The following is a 13479-nucleotide window of genomic DNA, read 5'->3' as shown; positions in this document are numbered from 1 at the left end:
TCTCATACTCCACCTAGCTAATCTACCTGAAGGATTGCGCATTTGCATTAGCCAAATAAGGGAGTAGTGATCGGTGATAACATGGAAATGGGTACCTTCTATGTATCCCCTGAACTTTTCGATACCAAACAAAACCGCTAAACACTCTCTTTCTGTTACCGAGTAATTACGTTCTGTATTTGTTAGCGTTCGCGAAGCATAAGCAATAACACGATCGTCATCTTGTGTCAACACACAACCCACACCATAACCAGAGGCATCACATTGCAGACTAAACATTTTATTAAAATCAGGACTAGCAAGTATCGGAGCTGAACATAAAATAGTTTTTAAAGAGTTAAATGATTTATCAGCTTCAGTGGTCCAATTAATCTTTTGCCCTTTGAATTTCCCTTTTATGAGATCGGAAATGGGTGCAGAAATGGTAGAAAAGTCTTTAACAAACCGCCGGTACCATCCCGCCATACCTAAGAATCTTTTAATTTCCTTGGTAGTTGTAGGTTTTGGGAATTCGCGAATTGCTTGAACCTTACTAGGGTCAGTATGTAAACCATTTTTATCTACCAAGTACCCTAAATAATTAAGACTCGACCTGCAGAACTGACATTTCTCGATATTAATAGTGAGGTTGGCTTCTTGCAGTTTAAGAAAAACTTCCTTTAATAGAGTAATGTGTTCCCCGAAAGTGGATGAAATGATAATAATGTCATCTAAATAACAAAAAATTTTCTCCCCCAATAGAGGCCCAAACAAAGTGTCCATAAGACGCTGCTGTGTAGCAGGCGCGTTAGCGATGCCGAAAGGTAGCACTGTGTATTCGTACAGCCCTCGACGAGGAACCACAAAAGCTGTTTTCTCACATGAATCTGGGTGTAACGGTATTTGGTAAAACGCTTGTTTTAAATCAATAGAGGTTAGATACCGCGCGTCTCGCAAACCGTCCAAAATACTGTTTAGATAGGGCAAAGGGTAAGCATCCCTTTTTGTAACGCTGTTCAATTTGCGACCGTCGAAACATAAACGATATTGTTCAGGATTACTGCCTTTCTTGCGAACAAGTACCATAGGCGAGCTCCAAGGTGATTTGGATGGTCTCACAATACCTTCTTTTAACATTCGATCTAATTCAGCATCGGCATGTTTTTGCATGGCTGGTGAAAGAGGATAAAACCGCTGTTTGATCGGTTGCGCATCACCTACATCAATAAAATGTGACACTAAATTTGTCCTACTTAAGCATGGTCCCGAAATATTTTTAAAATTATCGATGACTGTGTCTAATTCCAACTTTTGTTGTTCATCCAAATCATCGATTCCGTGAAGAGCACGCAATGCCGAAACGTTTGTTACTTTAAAGCTATCGGTACTAAAATCAGTTTTGAATCCAAAAGCATAGCACGCGTCCATCCCCAAAATTAGTGGATTTAAAATACTTGAACATGCTATAGCATTAATAGATTTACAAACGCCATCAATAATAATAGGAAGTTCAACAGTTCCCAAAACTTTTTGATCTTTACCGTCAGCTGTCGAAAGGTAATATTCATGACCATTACTTTTCAGAATAAGATTGAATTTTTTAATTAAATACAAACCATTACTTCCAAGAATAGTCTGGTTTGCACCCGAGTCGAACAGAGCACGAATTCGTTCGCCGCAAATAGAAAGTGATATGTAAGGACGGCTGTCATGTTTGTTATGTACAAAATTGGAACAAACTTTTGGAAATGGTTTGTAAAATGTATTGACAGTATGCAGCCAATTTTTCCACGATTTAGTTTCAGCCATAAGATCATTACATGACAAGGAGTGGCTGCTAATATCCTTGTCCGTAATTAGTTTTTTGGATTACAACGAGGACAGCTACTATAATAAACATTTTTATGACCGCAGACGTAACAAAAAACTTTTCGTTCTTCCAAGCAAGTGTGAAATGTATGCCCTTTATTCCCGCAATTGTAACAAGAAGTCGTAGGTTTGGCTGTATTAGGTTTAGAATTAATAGTAATTTGCTTTTTTGAACTTTGAGCACCGAGGGTATTGACTTGTGTTTTTTTCAATGCAGGCTTATACATTAAATCGGGTTCCAATTTAAATGACGGTCCCGCTGAAGGATTACGATACCGTGAATTTTGTAATCTAGTCTCTTCAAGACGTTTACAACACTTATGAAGTTGTTCTAAGGAATTTATGTCAACTAGACTAAGTTGAGTTGCATAGTAGGGTTGTAAATTTCGCAAAATGTATTTTAACTGACAATTTTCAGAAGGTCTTTCTACTAATCGGTCAAACATGTTTAGCATTGACGCTATGTAAATACTTGGTTTTTCATCCTGCCCCTGCTTACGGCGCTTTATTTCTTCCCATAACTCATCGTCGAAATTTGTTGGTAGGAAATCATATCTTAATTTATTTACTAATTCTTCCCAAGTGGACACTCGGGTTCTGATAGCACGAAACCAAACTAAACCATCCCCCTTGAAAAGATCAACAGCACTATCAAACAACTGTTCGGTAGAAATGTGCCGAGCAATTCTCAATTCATTTACACGTTGCAAAAATGAGTTTACACCTAATTCATTTACGTCCCCTGTGAATGCCAATCCCCATTTATACACTGGCACAGATTTTGACCCGGTTACATATGACGCATTAGCATAATTTCGGTTGGGAGGGAGCTCTGTAAATTGAAGACGATCTAGCTCTCGTCTTAAATGATCCAATCTTTGCGAGATATTAACGTCATTATTATTATTAGCTAGCGCACCAACCTGGGTTATTGGTTCAATTTCTTCATTAGGGCGTTCTGCGCTAAAAGATACACGGGGAATGAATCGAGAAGAATGAGCAATAGGTTGATAATCGCGAGGCAAGCTATTTTGTTGTAATTCACCTTGATCGCTTTCATTATCAGCGTCCTGAATTTGAAGTGAATCATGTGCATTACCAATTCTATCAATACATTCCAGACAACGTGAAGTTATATTATCATACGCAACTTTAAGAGCTTCATCTGGTCTTAAACGATTAATTCTAGCAAGAATATGCGATAAACGTGTATGTATTCGAGTATAGAATTGTGGTGATGGGTTTGAAAGAAATTCTTGAACTAACATCTCTAACTCAGACACTTTCAATTCACAATCATTCAACTCAACACCCACATCATACTCAACAGGAGCATAAGAAATTAATACTGATGGATTTAAAGCTTCCATCGCTAACTTTGAACGTAACAGCTTCCGTTTTTGATCCACATTAAAATCAGTAGCATCAATATTTCTGAAGCGCAATTCTTCAGTCAATTCGTCAGATTTTAAAGCATTGACATTCATTGTAAAATTTGTTGATATGACAGGTAAATGTTGATATAAATTGACCTTAAGGTTAAAATGGCGAATGCGATTAGAAGTATGCAAACACAAGAGATAGCAACAATCACAGTTTCTATTATTTAACGTTGGGCGCCAAATTTTATCACGCCTAGCGCGATCAAAAAAAACAAAATGAATTTTTCTTTTTTTTTTGTTATTTAATACCAACCAAGTATCAAGTACCCTTTACAATTTATAGGTTTTTTTTTTTTATGAAAGGAACACAAGAATTATAAGATTAAACGGAAAAAAAAATTAAATAAAGACGGGATAGCGCTATCGCAGAACAAAATATAAAATTAAAGTAATTTACATTGGATTATTAAAAAACAGGTAGGTACTTTTCAACTAAATTACGTATCATGTGTATCAATTTGGTATGGAAGATTTTAAATGAAATGAGTAAATGATGACCGAATGGTGAAATGTTAGCTAACCTTGCGTTTGATTTCTGTCTCTTGCCGTCGTCTGAAGATGCAATTAAATTTTTTTGACCAGTAGATAGTGACTTAGTTATCGACGAACACTCCTGAAGAAGTTGCTGAAGTTGGTAAGTTGTTTTTTTTTATTTAGAGCAAACTACTACTGAATTTGTTTTTTTTTTTGGTAATACGGAAGCTGCAGAAACTAATGCTCCTTCTTTCTGTTCCAGGGGCCCAAATCCGGTATGTACAAAAAACTAAAATGTGGTGAAATGTTACAAATTTGAAATAATAAAATTAAAACTTACGGTTCTATGACCTTTTCTTTTTAAAATTTATCCTCAATAGGAATATTCAATGCAAATTGATTGGAATGAAATTTTCTTAAACGCAACTAAATAAATTGCAAATTTTTATCCGCACCAAACGTAGGTACGAAGACAAGTGCGTTTTCCGAATTCCTGATAGCAAGACCAATATTTCAAGTATAGTTTAAACGCCAACGACATCTTACGACACGTCATAACGTTACAATGTTGTTGAAATTTTCTTGCCAGATAGCACTGATTTGGTGGAGGTTGCGCGCATTTCGGTGCTCCGGACAATCACAGAGCATATGATCCAGTGTTAGGTCTACTCCACAATATAAGCACTGAGGTCGACCTTCACCGGTCAATAGGTAGCTATGTGTTAAGGCAGTATGTCCAATCCGAAGCCTATATGATTTTGTCGAGGCAAAACGACTCGCACCTATAAGAAAGAGTGATCCCAAATTGAGTTTGACTCTCTTTAAGAATACATTCGACGCCGACCACTGTTCATTCCAACGCTCATATATTTGAGCTTTTACAAGTGCACTTCTCGCTTTAACGGACATATTTTCAAAATTAGTGTCTTCTAGATATAAATATCTAAGTTCCTCTCTAGCTCTTATGCCCATTGCTCTACATCTATTCAAACGCGTACTTGTAGTGTCTTCTGTAAGTAGATGGTTATTCGGGTGATTGTCATTTAGTAATACCTTTAGATAGTAGTTTACTAATATCTGTTTTTGGCGAAGAGTTAGAGGAAGGATATTTGCTTCTACATGAAGTATCGCAAATCTTGTACGACCATATTATTTGGATTATTAAGAAAAAAGTAAGTAATTTGACGATTTTTTATTTTATTTGTTGACCGCCGGAGTACGGGGTAATATGTCCAAACACGCTTTCTAAGCTTTCAATTCTTTGAGGGATTTTGTTTTAATTCGTTTTTGTGTTTAGGAATATATGTCCGTATGGGGTAAATACACCAGAGCTTACAGTCTTCTTGTTGAATGTATAAGTCTGCTCCTTAATCATGAGTTCTGACAATAATTTTTCACTGGTCTCATAAAAAAATGTTTTTGCTCTATGATCAAACTGAATAACTCGAAGTGCCGACAATACTGAGAAACTAAAATTTCATGTTAGTGTAATACCTTTTTGATCGTAAAATTAACTTTCAATTATTTGGAAGTGAAACTCGCCGTTTGAAACAAATTTTTATTTTGAAAATGTAAACGTAATTTCCCTTTGGTTGTTTTCATATCGCTCGCGAGAACAACGATGCCAGTGTTTATTAAAGACCATTGGAGATATTCTCCTGAACCGTTTTGTATTAATACCGCCAACGTACACAAACTTGCAATATTAAATTAATGTTCCCCATTTTGCTTATACATATGGTATTTGGTAGTTATTCCGCCCTAATTTATTCCATATGCGCGCATAGCCTTTGTAACTTGACTGTATCGTTTGGGAATTAACACTAAACCCCCCGCCTCTTAATTTATATTTTATTTGTTTTCTAATTCCCGTTCCTTTACGTAACATTCGCAATGAATAGCGATGGTTTTTTAAGCTTGAGGAAGTTTACCTGACATAACATTTCGAGTTGTCTTCATCCTGACAAAGTGGGAAGTTTTGTAGAAAAGTTGCGGTGTGATTTGTTGTCGTGAACAGCAGAAACTTGCAGGTTACGAAGTTCTGCATCAAATTCCTTTAAGGGGCATTTGTTTTATCCTAAGCTTTATAAACTCGCACTCGTGCTAATAAAACGCTCATTTTCCATTTCAGTGAGCCAAGTTTCGCGGTTTAGTTGCTAGAAGTTATTTTTAATAATCCATTGAAGTGAGAAGTACTTGGGAAAAATGCGCGCTAACTTTTAGCTTTTTAGTAGAATAGAGGCGAAATTGTTGAAGCGTTTTTTTCTTTCCATTTAACAGTTTAACGATATTATGTCGAAGTAATTTGGCCTTTTAATGTTACTTTGTGTAGGAATATGGGAGTTGTGCTTACAATGAGGTCCGAGAAAGAGGTTCGGATGGTTTGTTTTTATCACTCGTAGGATGGTTGCCAAAAGCTTTTTAAAGACATTGCAGTACATCAAGTTTTTAACACAAAATCAGAAGTGTCAGAATTTGGGATTAAAAAGACGATATTTCGTAGAGCATCACAAATTGGTTTTACAGGTGTGCTTTCCGGTTACAATAGTTCGAGGAGATTGAAAGTACGAAATTCTTTTAGCAAGATGCGATTCGGCTTGCTCGCTGATAGAACCTTTCGTTTGTTTTACGACAGCTTTCCTATATTGCTACTGAATTCACCTTATTCTCAAGTACAGGTCTGAAAGCCACGATAATGCTAAACAACTCCGGATAATAGTTACTGAATTAGGAATGTGATTTCAGAAAATTTAACTTTTGTGCCCCCTATGAAAATGTCAATATTTAGGAATATACCAATATCGTCAATAGACCTTTATTCCCCTTGTACAGCAATTACCTAATACGATGCTCATGTGACCTTGATGCTAAAGGTTTTCAAAAGTCATTACAATAATTTCCATTAAATCAATTCAAAAAATCTCACCAAATGATCGGAAACAAGAACTTTCAATATAAATACACTGTTGCGTAAACAAAGACATGTAGACATTATTTTGGTCTAAACACCAAGTTACCTGAGTTATTTGTGTATTTGCTCCATTTAGAACTGCTTTAATAACTAGAAAACGGTGCCCTTGGATCACCGATGTAATTCGTGTAATGATGTCGTTACGGGATAAAGCCCTCAAGGAATACAAAGCTAGCTTAAAAGATATTAACACCAATCTTCAATTATGTAATCGTAAATGGGTCGCTTATAAGTCGCTAAGAAATTTTGTTACTGCTTCTATAAGGAGGGAAAAGAGAGCTTACATGGAGCATGTGCTAAAGGTACATGTGGACAACCCCAAAAAGTTTTGGTCAAATTTGAAAACACTAGGCGTTCACAGTAACGATCCGGTTGACACTATACCAATTAATTTGAGAAACGCGGAAGATTTAAATAAATATTTTATTAATTCTATTAAAGCTATTCCTCCCAACTATACAACCATGAATGAATTTTCCACGTCAGTTCATCCAAATGTAAAAAATTCATTTAGTCTTGTGTGTGTATCCAAGGACGATGTAGAACGTATCGCGTATTCCATCAAATCTAACTCCCATGGAACTGATAATATAAACACGTACGATACGGTTATGCTTGCCTTTTTGCTTAATTTAATTAATTTTTCTTTTTCGACAAATACCTTTCCTTCGATCTGGAAGCAAGCTAAAATACGTCCAATTCCTAAAGTGGAAGCACCCCAAACATTTTCTGATTTTCGACCAATAAGCATCTTGCCAATGCTATCAAAGATTATTGAGTGTGTTGTACTGAGGCAGTTGCAAAGTTATCTTTTGCAAAATGATCTTTTACCAGAGAGACAATCAGGGTTTCGCAAAGGTTTCAGCACCTCCTCGTGTTTGCTGGATCTTACGGATGATATGCTTAGAGCGATGGATGAAGGAAAAATAACGTTACTTCTGATGTTGGACTATTCGAAGGCTTTTGATGGACTAAACCATAAAGTGCTGTTGTCTAAGCTATCATACCTGGGTAGTAGTGAATCCGCGGTAGCGTGGTTTGAAAATTACCTAACCGGTCGATGTCAGTATGTTGCGTTGCAAGAGGTGTGTGGAGAAAGTATGTCGTCTTCCATGCAAGTATTTACTGGAGTTCCACAAGGGTCAATTTTAGGGCCACTTCTCTTCTCCCTGTTTACTTTCGACTTCGGTAGATGTGTACACCACGGTCAGTACCACAGTTATGCAGACGATAATCAAATTTATTATTCGTTTTATCCACATCAGCTTTCAAATACAACTGCCTTAATTAATGAAGATCTGCATCGCATATCTGAATGGTCAAGTAACAACTCTCTTATTCTAAATCCATCTAAAACTGTAGGAATGTTAATCGGTAAGAAACATTTGCTTGGGGGAATTAATTCTTCACTAACCGATGTAAATATTGATAGCAACGTAATAAACTTTAGAACCGTTCACAAAAACTTGGGTCTGATATTGGACGAAAATCTTACCTTCACCCCGCATGTAACTAAGTTGATACAATCCGCGTATGGTCGGCTTCGGTGTCTATAAATATAAAAATATTCTTTCACTTTCTGTCAAACGTAAACTTGTTAATTCCCTTGTGTTGTCCCTATTTGATTATTGTGATGTTGTGTATGGTCCTTGTTTAAAAAATTCAGACTCGTACAGAATCCAAAAAGTTCAAAACGCATGCGTACGTTATGTAAGTAACGTAAATAGGCAAGAACATATCACACCCCATCTCAAGCAATTGAATCTTTACCGAATGAACGATAGGAGGACTATACCTACACTATTTGTGTTTAATTCACAAAATTATAAGATCGGGCGTGCCCCCATACTTACAGTCCAAAATACGTTTTCGGAAAGATTTACATGATCGTCAACTCAGAAATACAAACTATATTCAAATACCTGCACATCGATTGCAAAGCTACAAATCTTCGTTTACCTACATGTCTGCATGTTTGTACAATAGGCTGCCTGATGAATACAAATCATTGAATATCTATCAATTTAGACGCACAGTAAAAAGTATTATTTACAATGAATAATAATTAGACCTTTAAGTATAGCAAGTTTCTGTTACCTAATCTTTCTATATGTATTCTTCTATATACTTCTTTTAGATATGTACACACGTGGAGAAATTTTGTCATTTTTGTCAATCTGTCGTGTCTCTCATTTATTTTATTTTCATGTAGTCTCGTACAACTCAAGTTATTGAAATAGTATACTTTTTTTTAATATTTGTTATTTTCAATCAGTATTTTCTAGAAAATTGTAATTCTGCTGGTTGGGAAAAACAGCTTACAGCTGGTCTCCGCCAGGATAATAAAGTATTATTATTATTATTATTATTAAAAAAAACGCAATTGGTTTGCTTCATTTGAATTTGTGTCTTAGTGTTGTTTTTCAGTTTTAGAGTTGATAATGATAATGCACGTGTGTTACAAACAGTTACGCGTCTGGTGAGAAAGAAGAAGGGAATTCAAACGCGTTTCTTCAAAGTTGGCGTTATCTAATCTACCTATGGTTGGTACTTTATTTGTAAATACCGGAAGAAGGAAATTATTGTATAGTGGAGGTGGTTTTTCGTTAAATACTGGAGGCAACGAAACAAGTAACTGGTTCGCGACGGTCAGAACCGAGTACACATTTCTTTACGCAATTTCTGTTCGGCTAGTTCACACTGTTTGATTAATTAAAGACGTAGTTTATTGTTGTTATTATAATAAATCTGTACAGAAGAAAGTTAACTGGCGTTGTTTAAAAGTTGTGAGAAGTTTAAATCGAGTTGCCCGTTTTCCGGAAAAAGTTACTCAAGTTGAAGTAAAGTAAGTAGTCCTAGCGCATCGTCAGACCTTCTCTTGTTATACTGATGTTTATATGTTTACTGTTTTACTATTTATCGCAACCTGTTTACCACCAAGTTATTTAAACAATGTATTAATTTTAAGATTTTTTATTTTCGCTATCGACAACAACCTGTGTACCTAGCCTTTTTTCTTTTATTGTGTGTTTATTCGACTCCATTGTGATTCTTTATGTTAGATTTCTCTCTTCGTATCCAAGATTTACTTCGGGTGTTAAATTTGCTTAATAAATTATTTGGAATTTGAGAAGTTGATCGAGGTCCTTGAGTCTCCAAAATCATTAATTTACGTCAATATTAGGAATTGCCTTTCTAACAGATGCCGCAAGTGTAGGAAAAGAAATTATAAACATTATTTTTTGATTTTTTTGAGCTAACTGGGCAGGTGTGTTTGGGGGTGGTGTAGTTGACGGCATACCATTGCACACAGTATTATTTATATTTATTTGGTGCCCAAGGTGGGGCCATAGTAACATATTTGGGAGCAAAATCTTTTGTAGATCGATCCGGAACATTATCCAGAACTTCCTGTAACGATCCGGTTAGAAATACCGATGGATTCCTGTGTATATTATTCTTATCCTTTTTTCTTATTTTGCCTTTATTTTTGAGTCGGCGGGAATTCAGCCAAGGCTTCTCAACGTCGTTGGTTAAGTATTTCAGAAGTTACCTCAATTATACTTTTTCACTTCCAGCTAGCTCAGTTAAATAAATGGGTTAATAACAGGGGATAATTGAGTTAATTTTGTTTTCACAGGTATTTCATTAATGTCAGCAACTTGTAATCAAAATTTTGTCACTATGTTACTACCGAAATTGATACTCCAATATACCTAGAGCAATTACGCAACTTTCATCATTAGGTGTACCTCTGAATTTCAAACCTTTTATGCCGGCTAGTAAAGAGTGACTTTCGCAAATATTTACAGTTATGTTGCACCTAAAAATCTAACCCTAAATTATTTTAATTTATTACATAGGTACATAAACAATTCTAATTTATTAAGACACTAATAATTCAACAACGGGGACTACCCCAATTCAATCGAACTAAATAGAATCCGCAAGAGCTCCTTTCAACGATCCTGATTCGTGAACTTCTATTCTCTTCACACAAGTTTACGAGTAAGCCACCACGATTATTTCCATAAACAAACTCCGACAAGAATACATATAGATAGCCCCAAGATTAGTTCATGAAACTCCGGAAAACGTTCCACCAGCTGCCGATGGTTTTTCTCCACCCCAACGGTTTTCCCCCCACCGGTTTTTTCGTTTTTTAAAAAGCGTATTAGTAAAATGAAAGTTAATGAACACGAATAATATGTAATCTCTCCGGCCAACCGTGCCACATGGTACCAATCCACGTATATCGATAAAACAGCAATCAGTTATATCTCGCTAAGCGGCATCAAGGCCCTCTCCCCATGATTTTTTGCAAACCAAACCAAACGAGCGCCTTAATAAAAACAAATATTTTTCACTAGCACACAATTTTGAACTTCCTCAAATGCAAATCATGTCTCCAGCTGATCAACTAGGGCCGACTGCCCAAGATAACAGTATCAAGATGCGTAACGCTCTCCGACCGTTACTATCAAGCAAGTAAACAAAACCGTTAAAACTTTGTCTCCCGTATTTAAAGGATCCACCATAAAATTATTACTTCTTTCAGAATTTTCCAATGCGTGGCCAATCAAAACTAGTTTTCATTCGCGCCCGCTGTGATGGCACATCCCCATTTATTGCATAAAAGGCCCACGTCTTCGTAACACCTGGGGCTTCTTACCAGCGGCAACATATGTGCATTAATTAAATTTCGCCCAACAATAACACTTCTTATCGCAAAGACCAGGTGTCTTACTTCTAACAACTAAATCTAAATTGAACAACCCCCAAAAGCGATAAAAATTAAGACGAAAATTATGTGTTTGGTCAAAATCCTTAGCACGAAATATTATTTTACTGAAATACCTGAAAACATTTCGTGAAAAGCACAGCGTGGACAGCAGAATTAAATCGGTGGTAAAAAGATGTCAGTGAAAAGCCCTAATTATTGCTTACGTCGTATAAAAAGATTATGGGGTGGGCACCCAAATGATGTCATATCGTGCTAGTTTGAAAGACTGCGTTAGAAAGTGAAGAAGAAATGTTTTAAAATTAAATAAGCCGTAAAAGATAATACTATGCATGGCGGTTGGTTAGGAACATAAAAAGCTAAATTACAGGATACTACCTTTAGTGCTGGAGTTTTACTGTCCTAAACCCGACAGGCTCGCAGATCGTAAAACGTGAAGCCGTCCAACTCGCATTGAAACGAATTCTGTTATCCCCTTTTGTGAACCATTCCACGGCATTATGTATCATATCACAAATATCTACATTACTCACACAAAATGCTACTAAATAAAGATACTTAATGATTGAATACTAAAATACTTTATGGCAAGGGGGATGGTGTTTAATGGAAATCTTGAATAATGTAAAAGATTTAGGTGAACTTTATTGCGAACGGGGAGATATATTTAGATAAATTTGACAAGTGTATCGGTTTATATAACTTCAGGAATATCTCAAGTAAAATTGCTTTGGCGTAAAGTCGCACGGGTCCAACGACATCGACTAGCAAATCCCTACGAAATGTAGTTCGTTTATGTAAGGGTTGAAACCACTTTCTAAAGTTGCTAGGAAATCTTTACATCAACCTGATATATAAAAAGAATACTAAAACAGGGCTTAAGTATTTTCAAATTTATTTAAGTCACTACGTTTATCTACCTCGCATCAGTATATTACAGTTGATCGTTACTCTTGTGTAATGTATATTAATGCAGATCTAACCCTTTGCAAACATAGTATAATGGAAAGTAATTCGGTTTGCATTAAGTTATAATTGAATAACACTATTAATTGTTTGGTAAAGAGCGAACACCAAATTGTCGCCAGTCCTAATTCCACTATACGTATTTTGTATTTGGCTTTTGAAATTTCTAATAGCATTACGCATTAACATTATATTAGGTTCTTGTTATAATGGAACACATTTCATTCCACTAAACACGTGGGATTAATATGTCAAATGTCAGTTCGTCTCAAGGCTGAATAGTTTGTTTGATTCATTTTTTGTACCTGTAACGGTTTCCAATGCACATAAAAATTTAAATAATAGGGGGTTTACACGGATCGATTTTCGCCGTACCACAACGCCGCACGGCAAAAATCGACCGTCTATGTCAATTGGATATTATGTGACGGAAGCCTATGCTCCGTATGCAAAATATGTTTTGGGCTGGAGTAAAATCATCTCGTCCATAACGCTCGGCAACCGAAGATGAGTTCGGCATAGTCGATCGCTCGCCAGGCTCACAATTGTTTAAAGCGCATTTAAAAAGAAATTTGAATGAATTTAAGATTAATTTAATACGACTTCTTTTTAATTATACGTATTAGTTTGTCGTATTTCTCAGTTGCAAACTCTTTTCTATAATACTTCGCAGCAAAAAGAATGAAGCGAAGGAGTGTGAGAGGAAATCATACCAGGGGTAAGGAGTAAATATAATTTAACATTCGTAACAAAATCCACTTTTTTTTAATATTTAAAAGAGACAAAATTGTTTACTAACAATGCCACGTACAAGATAATGAATGCAGGTGTTTGGAATTCGAGCGTTGGCGGTGGGAATAGCGAGCGAAAGTGGGGAACAACGAAATGTAACTTATGAATGGAGATGGTTTCACCTTTAGATGGAAAAACAAAATAAACGGCGGTGTTTTCGGATCGATTGGAAAAGCGTATGTCATTGTTGCACTGAATTTTACGGGCAGTTTTCGCCAAACAAAGAAGTTTAAGGTCTTGCACCT

At 36.0% G+C, this 13479-nt stretch overlaps 1 long non-coding RNA gene across 1 annotated transcript; it reads right to left on the bottom strand.

Annotated features, from left to right (window-relative positions):
* Window positions 1-3980: 3980 nt before the first annotated feature.
* On the bottom strand, window positions 3981-4245 carry LOC116176448. Its single transcript, XR_004146442.1, has 2 exons — window positions 4105-4245; window positions 3981-4053 (listed from the first exon to the last, which is right to left on the bottom strand). It is a non-coding gene; the product is annotated as an uncharacterized LOC116176448 (long non-coding RNA).
* Window positions 4246-13479: the final 9234 nt, after the last annotated feature.

Source organism: Photinus pyralis, unplaced genomic scaffold (assembly GCF_008802855.1).
Source record: "Photinus pyralis isolate 1611_PpyrPB1 unplaced genomic scaffold, Ppyr1.3 Ppyr1.4_LG7, whole genome shotgun sequence".
Taxonomy (NCBI): domain Eukaryota; kingdom Metazoa; phylum Arthropoda; class Insecta; order Coleoptera; family Lampyridae; genus Photinus; species Photinus pyralis.
The sequence above is the reverse complement of the archived record's forward strand: the minus strand, read 5'-3'. Positions and strand labels throughout refer to the sequence as shown.